A 14,544-nucleotide genomic window follows, 5' to 3' on the forward strand; every position below is an offset into this window, starting at 1 on the left:
TTATAAACAAAGGTATGGCATCTAAGTCCAAGGAAGTCATTGTTCCACTGTATTTGGCATTCATCAATCAAGTGAGTGCAATGCCCCCTTTGGTATGTACCTAACCAGGCATATCCAACAACTGGAACGTCCACAGAGGTTCCTCACTAAAAGAATACAGGGTGTAAGTAATATGTCCTTTGCAGGTCGCCTGAAGGCCCTATCCCTGTATTCTGTCTCTTACAGGCTTTTGAGGGGAGATTTATGCCTGGCATACAGGGCATTGTCAGGCCCCACTCTGGACCTCCTGCATATCCACAAAACAAACATTACCAGAATTACCCGTTCTACAAACTTAAACCTTGCTTGTGTTATAGGACCTGCTGGAGAGAGCGGTATGTATCCCAGAGACTACACAGTCTATGGAACAGGCTCCCCATCCATTTGAAGCAGAGTTCCTCCCTAATACAATTCAAGTGCAATGTAAATGGTTCCTCTCCCAGACCCATGCTTACACTTATCAAGAGTATCAGAACTTGTCAAAAATTTGGGGATGCATGGCTAGGCTTAAAAAGGCCCTTGTGGTCGTTAGCCTAGTAAACACCTATGACCCTACGACATAAGTAAGAGGTAACACAGAGGTAGACAGGTCCCAGGGCAGAATACTGAAGGTTACATAAATAAGATGCAACACAGATCTAGACAGATCCCGCGGAGAATACTGAGGGTTACATAAATAACGGGTAACACAGAGGTAGACAGGTCCCAGGGGAGAATACTGAAGGTTACATAAATAAGATGCAACACAGATCTAGACAGATCCCGCGGAGAATACTGAAGGTTACATAAATAACGGGTAACACAGATGTAGGCAGGTCCCCGGGGAGAATACTGAAGGTTACATAAATAACGGGTAACACAGATGTAGGCAGGTCCCGGGGGAGAATACTGAAGGTTACATAAATAACGGGTAACACAGATGTAGGCAGGTCCCGGGGGAGAATACTGAAGGTTACATAAATAAGATGCAACACAGATCTAGACAGATCCCGCGGAGAATACTGAGGGTTACATAAATAACGGGTAACACAGATGTAGGCAGGTCCCGGGGGAGAATACTGAGGGTTACATAAATAAGATGCAACACAGATCTAGCGGAGAATACTGAGGGTTACATAAATAACGGGTAACACAGATGTAGGCAGGTCCCGGGGGAGAATACTGAGGGTTACATAAATAACGGGTAACACAGATGTAGGCAGGTCCCGGGGGAGAATACTGAGGGTTACATAAATAAGATGCAACACAGATCTAGACAGATCCCGCGGAGAATACTGAGGGTTACATAAATAACGGGTAACACAGATGTAGGCAGGTCCCGGGGGAGAATACTGAAGGTTGCATAAGTAAGAGGTAACACAGATGTCGGCAGGTCTCGGGGGAGAATACTGTGGGTTACATAAGTAAGAGGTAACACAGATGTCGGCAGGTCCTGGGTGAGAATACTGTGGGTTACACAATGAAGAGTTAACACAGATGTAGACCAGTCCAAGGGGAGAATACTAAGGGTTACATAAATAAGGGGTAACCCAGATCTAGACAAGTCCCTGGGGAGAACACTGTGGATTACATAAGTAGAGGTAATACAGAGGTAGACACTTCCCAGGGGGGAGAATACTGAGGGTTGCATAAATAAGAGGTAACACAGATGTCGGCAGGTCCTGGGGGAGAATATTGTGGGTTACACAATGAAGAGTTAACACAGATGTAGACCAGTCCAAGGGGAGAATACTGAGGGTTACATAAATAAGGGGTAACCCAGATCTAGACAAGTCCCTGGGGAGAACACTGTGGATTACATAAGTAGAAGGTAATACAGAGGTAGACACGTCCCAGGGGAGAATACTGAGGGTTGCATAAATAAGAGGTAACACAGATGTAGACCGGTCCCGTGGAGAATACTGAGGGTTATCTAGCTCTTCATTCGGAAGTCAGACCAGGCAAAGGCGGATCCTGCTGCAAGGATGGTACAGAGGATTACCTTGATTGATTAGGAAGTAACACAGGCCTAGATAGGTGCCTGAGGAAGATTGGTAATTTGAAGGATTTTTATTGTATTTACTAACTGAGCTGGTCCCAAACACCATTTTCAGTGAGAGCTCAAACCAGAAAGTAAGTCTTAGTAAATTAACACTGACTGGACTGTATGTCGTCGAGGCATTAACAAATGAAAGGTGCGGTATGTGAGTTTATACAATAAAGCTAAGTACAAAGGGAATTGTGCCCAAGGCAAGATAACTTTGACAAATTAAAGCACACAGATGTGTTTGTAAATACAACCCTATCATATAGTAATGTACAGTGTCACAAAATGTATTGTACTATAGTATTTAAAACTTTCACAAAATGCTTAAATTGAATGCATGTAACTTTGAAGTAGGAGTAACGTCTTGACTTGTAGTGGGGATATTCCCATATTGTGCTGAAACAACTGAGCGGCTATGTGAAATTAAGTGATGTGGACTTTGTGGTTATGGGGAAGGAAAAACTGAGGCTTGCTTTGGCCTTTAAAATATAATGTTTGATATCCAAGTTATTGTGTAGATCTGTAAGGAATAGTTTGGCTAGTGTAAGGGCTAAAGGCAAATGTATTAAGATTCATAAGTACTTACTATGAGTACACTATGCATTCCCACCAAGTTTGTAGCCTTAGTAGTTTAGTACCAAGGCCCTTTTATTCTGTGAAGTCTTGTATAATCCCCTGAGAGATAATCCTGTAGTATTTTGCAAAAAACATGGAAAGTATATGTAACCATAACGCTGGAGTAGGTATTTACATGTTCCCCTCTGTCAGTAAGGGGCAAGGATGCCAAACCAAGGGTGAACTTGTGGGCTCCCATCCATGGATCCAGACTGAGCTTGAGTAAAGTAAGAGATGTACTCCACATGGAGAGGATGGCAGTTCCAAAAGAGAGATTCTTTGTGAAGCATATCTATCCCTCCAGCATGTACTGCAGTAGAATGTGTGTTTCTGCCACTTTTGGACTTAAAGATGTGCAGAAAGTATGGAAGCAGGGCATTGCTGGAGTCCCTGTATGCGAAGCAGAGATCTATCCTTAGGAACCTGTGGAACACTGAGAGGAGGGACATGGCTTTGAGGTGATCATAATAGCTTTTTCCGATCTAATCTCTTGATTTTCTTGGTGAGAAAATGTTGCGGTCACTTGAATTGAGTTAGGAGCTTAAACAGGTAGATGCCAAATGTGACTTTATATCCGATGAGTGGCCTAATGAATGTAGCAGATTTGAATATGGTATTCCTGCTAAATAAGCTGTGCTATAAAGGACTTCTTAACAATAGATGTTCTTTGTGTTTCACTGTTGCAGTCATTACATTAGGGTAATCTGCTGGCAGGTTGCCCTCAGTCGGCTTGAATTCCAAAGTTTTGGGTCCTGTGTCGGTTGCTGTCTCCTCTTCCATGACGTCAAGTTGTCGGGTGTAAAACAAGCAGCCGACTCCATTTTCTTTAGTCTTTCTTGCCGCGCAGTGCCCGAAGCAGAAGCATTTCGCAAGTGCCAGTCTGCCAACTACTGAAATATTCGAGTTTGAGTTTCAGAACCGAAGTCTTCACTAAAGCGAAGTACCCCGTTGGGGAAACCGTTTTCTTGCTCCATACTGATGTCAGAAAAAGTTAATAATTGTATTACTTGTGGGAAGCAAATACCTCATAAGGATTTCCATTTATACTGTATTCCTTGCCTAGGCCCTGATCACAACGTGCCTGGCTGTCTGTTTTGTGCTAGATTTAACCAACACACTATTAAGCGTTGGTATATTTTTGCCTCAAAGTATTTTGGAAACAGATTTAACTACCCAGAAATGTCGTCTGATAGCAATCTGACTACCAGAGTACATAAAAAATGCAAAGAAAAGGACAGAGACAGACAGTCGAGGTCCAAAACCGACGACGAAGCTTCTCCTAAGCCAGTCGCCGGTTCGCCGGTACTCAGTGAGGCGCTTTCACAGCCCCTGATGCCCGCTACTTTCGAGTCGCAGGCCCCTACCGAGACCCATGTGGAGTCCGGCATGCTGCGTGATACTAAGTATTGGACCTACGGATGTATCTCCCTCGGATGGGTCCGGAGCCGCTGAGCAGGCAACGGCTTCTGAAGGTGTATTCAGGCCGCAACATTTTTATATCAAACCGACGACATCTGCAAAACCAAAGACAAAGCAACTTCTAAAACTAAAAAAACGACGCATGAGCCACGTGTACGGGCCACTATGCCTAAAAAACAGATGATCAAAATGGCTGAAGACCTTATTACCTTGATCAGGGGTTCCCATCCCCCTCCTGATAAGAGGCCTAGGCAAGACACTGATTATGAATCTTCAGATCAGGTTTCTATTTCTTCTGATTCCTCTTCTGATCAGGAATTATCTGTACCTCCCTGTGAGGATTCTGATGCAGAGGAGTCTATACCATCTGCATCACCTCCTGAGGATTATTCATTTGGAGAAACCTTGCATACTTTGAGGGAGCATTTTCATTGGGAGAGTCAAGATTTCAAAGAATCAAAAAAGAGGCTCATGGATTTCCTCCTCCTCCCTCAGCACAGGCCTTTAGCCATACCCCCTGTTTTAGACATTGTGGATGATGTGTTTTTGGAGTCAAGCTTGACCCCTGACTCTTTACCTCCGGCTCCCAGCAGGCCTGACAGATATTACAGGGTCCCCGACAAACACAAATTTTTATTTAGAAACCTTGCTGCTGATCCTGAAACTATTTCACAGGGTCCAAAGGGAGTTAAGGCCTCAACAGCAAAAAATCCTACCCCCTCTGACAGAGATTCAAGGGCACTGGATAGATGGGGAAAAAGGTTTATACATCTGCAACCTTGGCAATTAGGGCCTTAAACTGCCAGTTTCATATGCTCAAGTATCAACAACATGTTATGGGATTGCTGAAACAGAAAATGATTTCTGAATGTGCAGAAAATAAAGAATTGCAGGAATTATTGCATGCAGCTGAACAGGTTGGAAAGCATACTTTGCAATGTAGTTTTGATTCCTTAGAGGCCTCCTGCAGGGCTGCAGTTACTGGATCTGTGATTAGGAGGCATGCCTGGCTAAAAGAGGAAAATTTGCCTGATCATGTTAAAGCTAAATTACTGGATGCACTTTTACAGCATGATACTTTGGTATTAAGGCAGAAGAGGTTTTAAAGAAAATGGAAGACAAAGCTAAGTCTATGCAAACTGTAAAAGACTTCTTACAATCAGTAGACACTGGCCTACAAAAAGTTGGTCCTTTCCTGTGTCAGACAGAGCTCAAAGGGGCAAATCCAGATTCATAGGTTCATAGGTAGATACTAGGCTATCTGCCCTAAGGCATTTATAAGCCTAGCCAGAGTATATCTGGCTTCCGCCTCCCTATTAGATTAGCCTACTGTGCCTCTGTAAATTAGGTCACAGAAGGTACCCTTTTAAGATTAGTTTACTGTGCCTCTGTCTAGCAGGGACACAGGAGAGATACCGGGGTGAATTTGCGATTTCCCATCCACGCGTCCAAATTTCGCTTGAAGAGGGTCAGCGAGGGGCTATGTCTAACATGAATTGGGATTCTATTCCAGAGTGAGGGGAGCCTCTGGGAAATGAATCTGTCCCTCCAGCATGCCCTATTTATTTTTGTGCTGAGGTTTAGGTCCCTGGAGCTTGTAGCTCTAAGGGAATTGGATTTTTTGAGGTGGAGCATGTCCATTAATTCTGGGTTTGACATGGCTTTGTACGTCAGGCATAGATCGCCTCTGAGTAGGTGGTAAGCAACTGAGTAGAGCTGGAGTTTCTTTAGTCGAGCTGCATAGGACATCTGTTTGTAGCCCATGATCCTCTTGGTGAGGTACTTTTGGGGTCTCTCCAGTTGCTGCAGATGTCGGGTAAGGTACATCCCAAAAGGGGCATTGTATTCAATTATGGGCCTGATGAGTGACGAGTAGAGGGGCACAATGACCTTTCTTGATCTAGATGCGAACCCTTTCCCGATAAGGTGGGCTATATAGAAGGTCTTTCTAACCACTTTGGCAACGTGATTATCAAAGGAGAGATTACTATCTACGTTGGTCCCCAAATCTCTAATTATTTCTTCCGTAATTAATGGATTACCACCTATGTGGTAATTTATGGGCACCTTGTTTTTCCCAAAGGGGTTGACTATGCACTTTTTAGCATTTAGCTTGAGGCCGTGGCTCTGGCACCAAGCATCCGTCTCTGTGAGACCCTTTTGGAGGATGCTTGTGTCAGCTGGAAATTCGATTATAGCCCCCAGTTTGAAGTCATCTGCGAACTTTGTCAGCCATAATCCCCCCGTGTTAGCCTGAACCTCAGAGAAGTATATACCGAGCAAGAGAGGTCCAAAAACTGAGCCCTGTGGGATGCCACTTGTAACCGGTTTGGATTCGGACATGGCACCTGCGATTCTGACCATGTGGGTTCTATCTCTGAGCCAGTTTGCAACCCATCTTGTGATATAGGGGTTGATATTTAAGCTGGTGAGCTTATTTATGATGCCCAAGTGGGGTATTGTGTCGAAGGCTTTTGCGAGGTCCAGGTAGGCTGTGTGGACTACCTTGCCCTCATCTATGGTTTTGGTAACTGTTTCAAAGAAATCAACTAGATTTAAGAGGCAAGATCTGCCCTTAAAGCCAAATTTGGTAGGGTCCAGTGTCTGGAGGCTCCCAATGTCTTTATGAGGTCCATGATAATACGCTCCATAGCTTTACAGACCAGACTAGTCAGGCTTATGGGGCGATAGTTTCCTGGGTCCGTTGTGGCACCACCTTTGTGGAGTGGGACCACTGTAGCTGTACGCCATTCTTTGGGTACATATCCTGTAGTAAGGCTAAGTTTGAACAGTGACTTAATGTGAGGGTTCAGTTCTTCTTGGAGCTCGTGTAAAACACAGCCTGGGACACCGTCCGGTCCCATAGATGCTGTGTTTTTTGCTTTGGAGAGGGGCAGCTTTCACTTGTGCATCTGTGATGTCAGGGAGGTTACATTCAGTTGGGATAGGCATTTGCTCCTTTGGGGGGGAAGGGGGGGGAGAGAAGTTTGCGCTGAATTTGTCTGTCAGGATGTTGGCTATGTCTGTAGATTTGGTATATTTTGTACTGTTATGCAACAATTCAGAGCATATCTGGGAGTTTCCGCCCATGTTCCTGACATAACTAAAGAAGGCCTTGTGATATATTTAGTGTCTAAGGCAGTTTTTCTTTCGAAACTGGCCTTTAATGATTTTATGAGGGATCGAAGTTTCTTGCTAACACTGATAAGAGGTGCCTTCCCTTTTTGGGATTTTGCTCTGTCATGTAGTAGCTTCCTCCTTCTGTTGTATAGCTTATTTATGGCCGGGGTCCACCAGACCGGTCTCCTGTTTTTGGAGGAGTGAGTCTTGGTTTTATTTGGGATAGCACGATCCATGCATTCCTGCAGGTGCTCATAGAATGCATCTGTAAAGGATTCTGCGTATTTGGCAGTATTATCCTCTGGGCCAGGGGCTTTGAAGGATTCCACCTCAGTCTTGAGAAGTGCAAAGTTGGCTTTTGAGTAATTCTTTACAGTGATTTCCTTGGCTGGGGTTGGGGATGGGATATGGATGTCCAGGGAAATCTGTTTATGGTCTGATCTTACCAATGAGGGATTTACCTCTGGTGTGGAACATAGTCACCATGTTGGTGATGACCAGGTCCAATATGTTGTTCCCTCTTGTGGGAGTGGTGACCAGTTGTTCCATTGCGTTAGAGTTTATAAATTCAAGGAACCTTTGGGCGAGGGTGTTTGGGCTTGAGTAGTTTTCCCAATCAATGTTTGGGTAGTTGAAGTCACCCAATAACATAGTGTTTGGAGAGACCTTCATATTCTCCAGTGTTCTCAGGAATGCCAAGTGGGGTTCCTGTAATAGGGAGGGTGTTCTGTAGCAGGCTACAAACTGAAAGGCAGTTTTGCCCGCTGTTAGTTGCACATGGATGGTTTCCGATGCTTCGTGCAGTGCCACTAACCTGGAGGTGTAGATGTCTTTGATGAATATAGATACTCCCCGTCCTTTTGTGCTTCGGTCCGAGTTTTGGGGCCGAAACGCATGGTATGAGTTATAACCTGGTAGTGCTGGGGTGCTCTCAGGAGCCTTGAACCAGGTTTCTGTTACTGCACAGACATCAATTTTCTCCATACGGAGGAGAGCCTTCAGTGTGTGCATCTTGAGGTTTTAAACTTCTGGCATTGAGTAGCATTACCTTTAGTTTTTTTATCCTTGGGTTGTCTATGGAGGTGGGTTTGTCCTTTGAGCCTTGCCTAAAAAAGGCACTTTGGCGGTGGCAAGAGCCTTGGCCAGTATACGAAAGCCTAAGGGTGACAGGTGCAAGCCGTCCCTAGCGGAGCAATGTGGCTTGTCGAGCATGTCATCCCAGGCTGACAGACACTGGATCCCCTTTGAATGACACCAATACTTTTGTCAATTGTTGAAACTTATCATTTTGTCTTTATACTGTGGCATCATTCTTGGTGAGGGCAAGATGCTACTCAAGGTCAGGGTCATACCAGCCTGGGCTACATGGTCAGAGAGCTCCTCTATGTCTCTCTTCATGTAGTTCAGAGAGGTACATCTCAGGTCATTCACACCAGCATGGACAATGACGGAGTCATACTTGTACTTGCTTTGGAGTGACCTGAGTGCTTGCGTTATGTGGTGGATCCTGGCACCCGACTGGCAGCTTACAGTGACCTTCTCCTTGTTCAGCCTGGTGAACGGGACGTTAGTGTGCCAGACAATAGAGTCCCCTATAACAAGTGTATTTGGTGTGTTGTTTGGCCTTAAGGGCTGTGACTGTGATGCACACTGATTTTGTGAGATATGTGATTCGTGGGTATTGTTGAGGGGTGGCTGTTGCTTGGATATCTGCTTAGGAGGTCTTTGCTATTTAGGCAGCTTTTTATTTAGAGCCTCTGAGTATGTTTTTGTGTGTTTGTGTTGGGTATGCAGATGCAATAGGTCTGTGTGAGACTGGATTTGTGGTGTGGGTGGTTACCTTTTCCTCCTGACTGACTGTGCCAGTCTTGGTTTGAGAGAGCTCTGCCTCCAGTTTGGCTGTGTAACTGCATCTCTTACATGTATTAGAGTTTGTTGGAAGGAGGAGAGGGTTGTCTGTGTACATAAGGCAATTGTAACATTGCCTCAAAATTCCCAGATTCACCAGCTGGACTGGAGAGTAACCTTGAAACTGACCCTTGGACATACCAGATTAGTATAGGGAACTGTTTTTTTTACTGATCAGATTAGGGAAGGTAACTGATTTTTCACTTGATCAGGAAGGACCAATCGGGATTCTTAATACTTATGAGAAGTCAAGGAGGGTGTAGTGCTTTAGTTAGTTAGTGTTTCCTTATAAGAGCTGAGCAAGTGCAGGGCTTTAGAAAGAGAATAGAGTGATTACTTTGAGAGTTTGAACAGTTCTAAGGGAAAAAGTGAAGAGCAGACTTTGTGAAGCCTGGAATAGTTTAAACCTGTTTAGGTGGCGCTGCCCGACGCTGCTCAGTGCGCAAAAAGAGAGTTGTAGGGTTTTAAGAGAGAGAGGTCGAGTTGTTTAGAATTGGCCCAAAATGGCCAATAAAACTACAGCTTCTAGGTAGTAACCACTCCTCCAGGGACAGGCAGGCTGTTCAGTGTTAACCACGCCCACTGGTGAACACAGAGACTTCCCTTTAGCCCCAGCAAGCACTGGCCTTCTAGAAACTTCCAAACAGTTCAGAACAGCAAATCTGTAACTGAACTTTCTTAACTTTCAGAAAGTGGGAAAAAGCAAGATTTTTTTTTCTTTTTGTTGTAGTTTAAAGGTAGCAGAGATACACAAGCAGCAAAATAATCACAACAGTGCAATAAATGACACCACACTTGAGTGCTAGGCCAAAATCAGGTAAAATGCAGTTTGTAGAGAAAAAAACAATTTTAAATTAAGTGCAACACAGGAAATGCAGTAAACAGGCTCTAGATGTGTTCCAAGTACTGTTACTGTTACAGATATAAACTTTAGCAAGCCGGAAAATGCCAAAAAGTAGGCTGCAAAGCAGTAAAACTTAACAAAAAATCAGAACAACATACTTAAAATCACAAAAGTGGCTCCTTTTCTTCTCTCAGCGTTTTCTCCCCGTGGTAGGTGCTTCAGCAGCAACTAGCAGGCCTGAAAAGACGTCAAAACCACGAGGCAGTCAGGTTTTAAGAGAGACAGATCAAGGAATTTAGAATTGACCCAAAATGGCCAATAAAACTACAGCTTCTAGGTAGTAACCACTCCTCCAGGGACAGGCTGGCTGTTCAGTGTTAACCACTCCCACTGGTGAACACAGAGACTTCCCTTTAGCCCAAGCAAGCACTGGCCTTCTAGAAACATTCCAAACAGTTCAGAACAGCAAATCTGTAACTGAACTTTCTTAACTTTCAGAAAGTGGTAAAAAAGCAAGATTTGTTTGTTTTTTTTTTTTCTTTTTGTTGTAGTTTTAAAGGTAGCAGAGATACACAAGCAGCAAAATAATCTGCCCTAAGGGTTCCAGATACCAGGCACAAGATTCTTACAGGTCAAAGCAATGGGGCGCTTCTACCTCCAAATCTGGAAGAGATAAAGCGCAAACCTACAGAAAACAGTCTCAGTGACTTCCCTCTGCCTACATCAACCACTTACCTTTTGGCAGCACCCTTAGGGGGGGGAAATTAGCACTTTTTGCTCAAAGTTGGCAGTTAATAACCCAGGACAAGTGGGTACTAAACATCGTATCACAGGGGGTACACATTCCATTTCCATACTCTGCCAATGGCAAACTGTTGGCCAGATCTGCCCAAAAATCAATGGGCAGAGGTACAGAAACAGGTTACGTCCCTCATGGAGATGGGGGCCATTCAGCCAGTACCAGAACAGGAAAAAGGACAAGGTTTTTACTCAAGACAGCGGCCAATACTGGATTTATCAATTTTGAACACATCTGGACATTCCAAAATTCAAAATGCTGACTTTGCAGCAGCTTCTGCCCATGCTAGGCAAGAATGATTGGCTAGTGACATTAGACCGAAGAGGCATGCTTGCATGTCCCAATAAGGCAGTCGTGCAGAAGATACCTCAGATTCAAGGCTGGCTTAATACCAATTCTCTGCACTGCCCTTTGGCTTATCTACTGCGCCCAGGGTCTTTACAAAGTGCCTGGCACCAGTAATTGCTTTCTGCAGACAAAGAAGTATACAAATATATCCTTACTTGGACGACTGTCTCATTCAAGCAGAGAACAAGGACATTCTTCTTCAACACGTGGCGTTTGTGAAAAGGCTTCTAACATGCCTGGGGTACACAATAAACGAAAAGAAATCACAACTGGTACTCTCTCAAAAGATAACATTCCTGGGTGCAAGCTTGAATACAACTGCCCTGATGACTTACCTCATGCCAGGCAAACAAAAGCAACTGACTACTTACTTCAAACTGATGGCAACAAAAACCCAGTTATCTGCAAGACAAACTCTGCAGGCTTTGGGCTTCATGGCATCCTGCATCCTACTGATTCCATATGCAAGACTGCATATGGGGAACCTTTAATGGTACCTAAAAAGTTTATAGGTTCATAGGTTCATACTAGGCTATCTGCCCTAGGGCATTTATAAGCCTAGCCAGTGTGTGTTTGGCTTTCGCCACCCATTTTAAATTAATTTTGCTATGCCCTTTTTCGAGGTTAGTAGACTGTACCTGTGTCTAACAGTGACACAGAAGTGATACCCAGGGTAAACCTACGATCTCCCATCCACGCATCAAGATTCCTCTTGAAGAGAGTCAATGAGGGACTCTGCCTAACCCGGACTGGGATTTTATTCCAGAGTGAAGGGAGCCTCTGGGTTATGAATCTGTCCCTCCAGCATGTCCTATTTATTTCAGTGCTGAGGTTCCAGTCTCTCGAGCGTGTAGCTCAATGGGATTTGGATTTTCTGAGGTGCAGCATGTCCATTAATTCCGGGTTGGACATGGCTTTATACGTCAGGCACAGATTGCCTGTTAGCAGGTGGTATGCTACTGAGTAGAGCTGGAGTTTCTTTAACCGGGCAGCATATGGCATCTGTTTGAGCCCTTTGATCATCTTGGTGAGGTACTTTTGGGGTCTTTCCAGTTGCTGCAGATGTCTGGTAAGGTACATCCCAAAAGGGGCATTGTACTCAATTATGGGCCTGATGAGGGATGAGTAAAGAGGCACGATGACCTCCCCTGATCTAGATGTGAATCCCTTCATGATTAGGTGGGCTATATAAAATGTTTTTCTAACCACTTTGGCCACATGGTTATCAAATGAGAGATTGCTATCAACTTGGGTCCCCAGGTCCTAATTACTTCTGTACTTAATGGATTACCACCTATGTGGTAATTTGTGGGCACTTTGTTTTTGCCAAAGGGGATGACTATACACTTTTTGACATTTAGCTTGAGGCCATGGCTGTGGCACCAGTTGTCTGTTTCTATGAGGCCCTTTTGGAGGATGCTTGTGTCGGCTGGAGAGTCGATTACGGCGCCCAGTTTGCAGTCATCTGCGAACTTGGTCAGCCACAGTCCTTCCGTGTTGGCCTGTACCTCCGAGAAATATATACTGAACAAGAGAGGTCCCAGGACTGAGCCTTGTAGGACGCCACTTGTAACTGGTTTGGAGTCTGACATGGCTCCAGCAATTCTAACCATGTGGGTTCTGTCCTTGAGCCAGTTTGCAACCCATCTAGTGACATAGGGGTTTATATTTAAGCTGGTGAGCTTATCTATAATGCCCAAGTGGGGGTAATTATCAAAGGCTTTTGCGAGGTCCAGGTAGGCTGTGTGGACCACCTTCCCCTCGTCAATGGCCTTGGTGACTGTTTCAAAAAAATCAACCAGGTTTAAGAGGCAGGATCTTCCCTTAACAAAGCCGAACTAGGTAGGATCCCAATGTCTTTAGGTCCCCAATATCTTTATTTATGAGGTCCATGATGATCCTTTCCATAGCTTTGCAGACAAAGCTAGTCAGGCTTATGGGGCGATAGTTTCCAGGATCCGTTGAGGCACCACCTTTGTGGAGAGGGACCACTGTTGCTGTACGCCACTCTTTGGGTACATATCCTGTAGTAAGGCTGAGATTGAACAGTAGTTTTATGTTTGGGTTTAGCTCTTCTTGGAGTTCCATTGATGCTGTGTTTTTTGCTTTGGAGAGGGCAGCTCTTACCTGAGCATCTGAGGTGTGAGGGGGGCAGCACTCTGCTGGGATAGATATTCGCCCTTTTGGTGGGGAGGGGGGGGGGGTTTGCGCTGAACCTGTCAGCTAGGATGTTGGCAATGTCTGTGGGTTCGGTGTATTTTTTGTCATTTTGGACTAATAACTAAAGAAAGCCTTGTGATTATCCTTGGTGTCCTGTGCAATTTTTCTCTTGAAGCTGGCCTTAGACGATTTTAAGTGTGCCCGTAGTTTTTTGCTAATACTGATCAGAGATGCCTTCCCTTTTTGGGATTTTGCTCTATCATGTAGTAGCTTCCTCCTTCTATTGTATAGTTTGTTTATGGCTGGGGTCCACCAGACAGGACGTCTGCCTTTGGAGGATTGGGTCTTGGTTTTATTTGGGATTACATGATCCATGCATTCCTGAAGGTGTTCATAGAATGCGTTTATAAAGGATTCTGCGGTCTGGGCAGTATTTTCCACAGGCCCGGGGGCTTTGAAGGATTTCACCTCGGTTTTGAGGAGTGTGAAATTTGCTTTAGAGAAGTTTTTCACTGTGGTTTTCAGGGCAGGGGGTGGAGTCAGGATGTGAATATCCAGTGAGATTAGTTTATGGTCTGATCTTATCAGTGAGGGATACACTTGTGGTCTAGAGCATAGAGTCCTCATGTTTGTGATGATCAGGTCCAGTATATTTTCCCCTCTTGTGGTAGTGGTAAGAAGTTGTTCCATAGCATTTGAGTTTATAAATTCTAGGAACCTTTGGGCTAGGGTGTTGGAGCTAGAGTAATGCTCCCAGTCTATGTTTGGGTAGTTGAAGTCGCCCAATATAATGGTGTTTGGAGAGACCTTCATATTTTCCAGTGTTCTCAGGAAGGCCGAGTGGGGTTTCTGGGGTTGGGAGGGTGGTCTGTAGCAGGCTATAAACTGGAAGGCAGTTTTACCCACTGTTAGTTGCACATGGATAGTCTCTGACGCTTTGTGCTGTGCCACCAACCTGGAGGTGTGGGTATCTTTGACGATTATTGATACTCCCCCTCCTTTTGTGGTTTGGTCCAAGTTTTGGGGCCGAAAAGCATGGTATGAGGTATAACCTGGCAGTGCTGGGGTGCTCTCGGGAGCCTTGAACCAGGTTTCTGTTACTGCATAGATATCGATGTTCTCCATGCTAAGGAGAGTTTAGAGTGCGTGCATCTTGAGGTTTAGACTTCTGGCGTTGAGTAGCATTACTCTTAGTTTCTTATCCCTTGTGATACCTATGGAGGTGGGTTTGTCTTTTGAGCCTTGCCTAAAAAAGGCACTGGGGGG

This window comes from Protopterus annectens, chromosome 8.part0, assembly GCF_019279795.1.
Source record: "Protopterus annectens isolate FY-2018-M chromosome 8.part0, PAN1.0, whole genome shotgun sequence".
Classification (NCBI taxonomy): Eukaryota; Metazoa; Chordata; order Ceratodontiformes; family Protopteridae; genus Protopterus; species Protopterus annectens.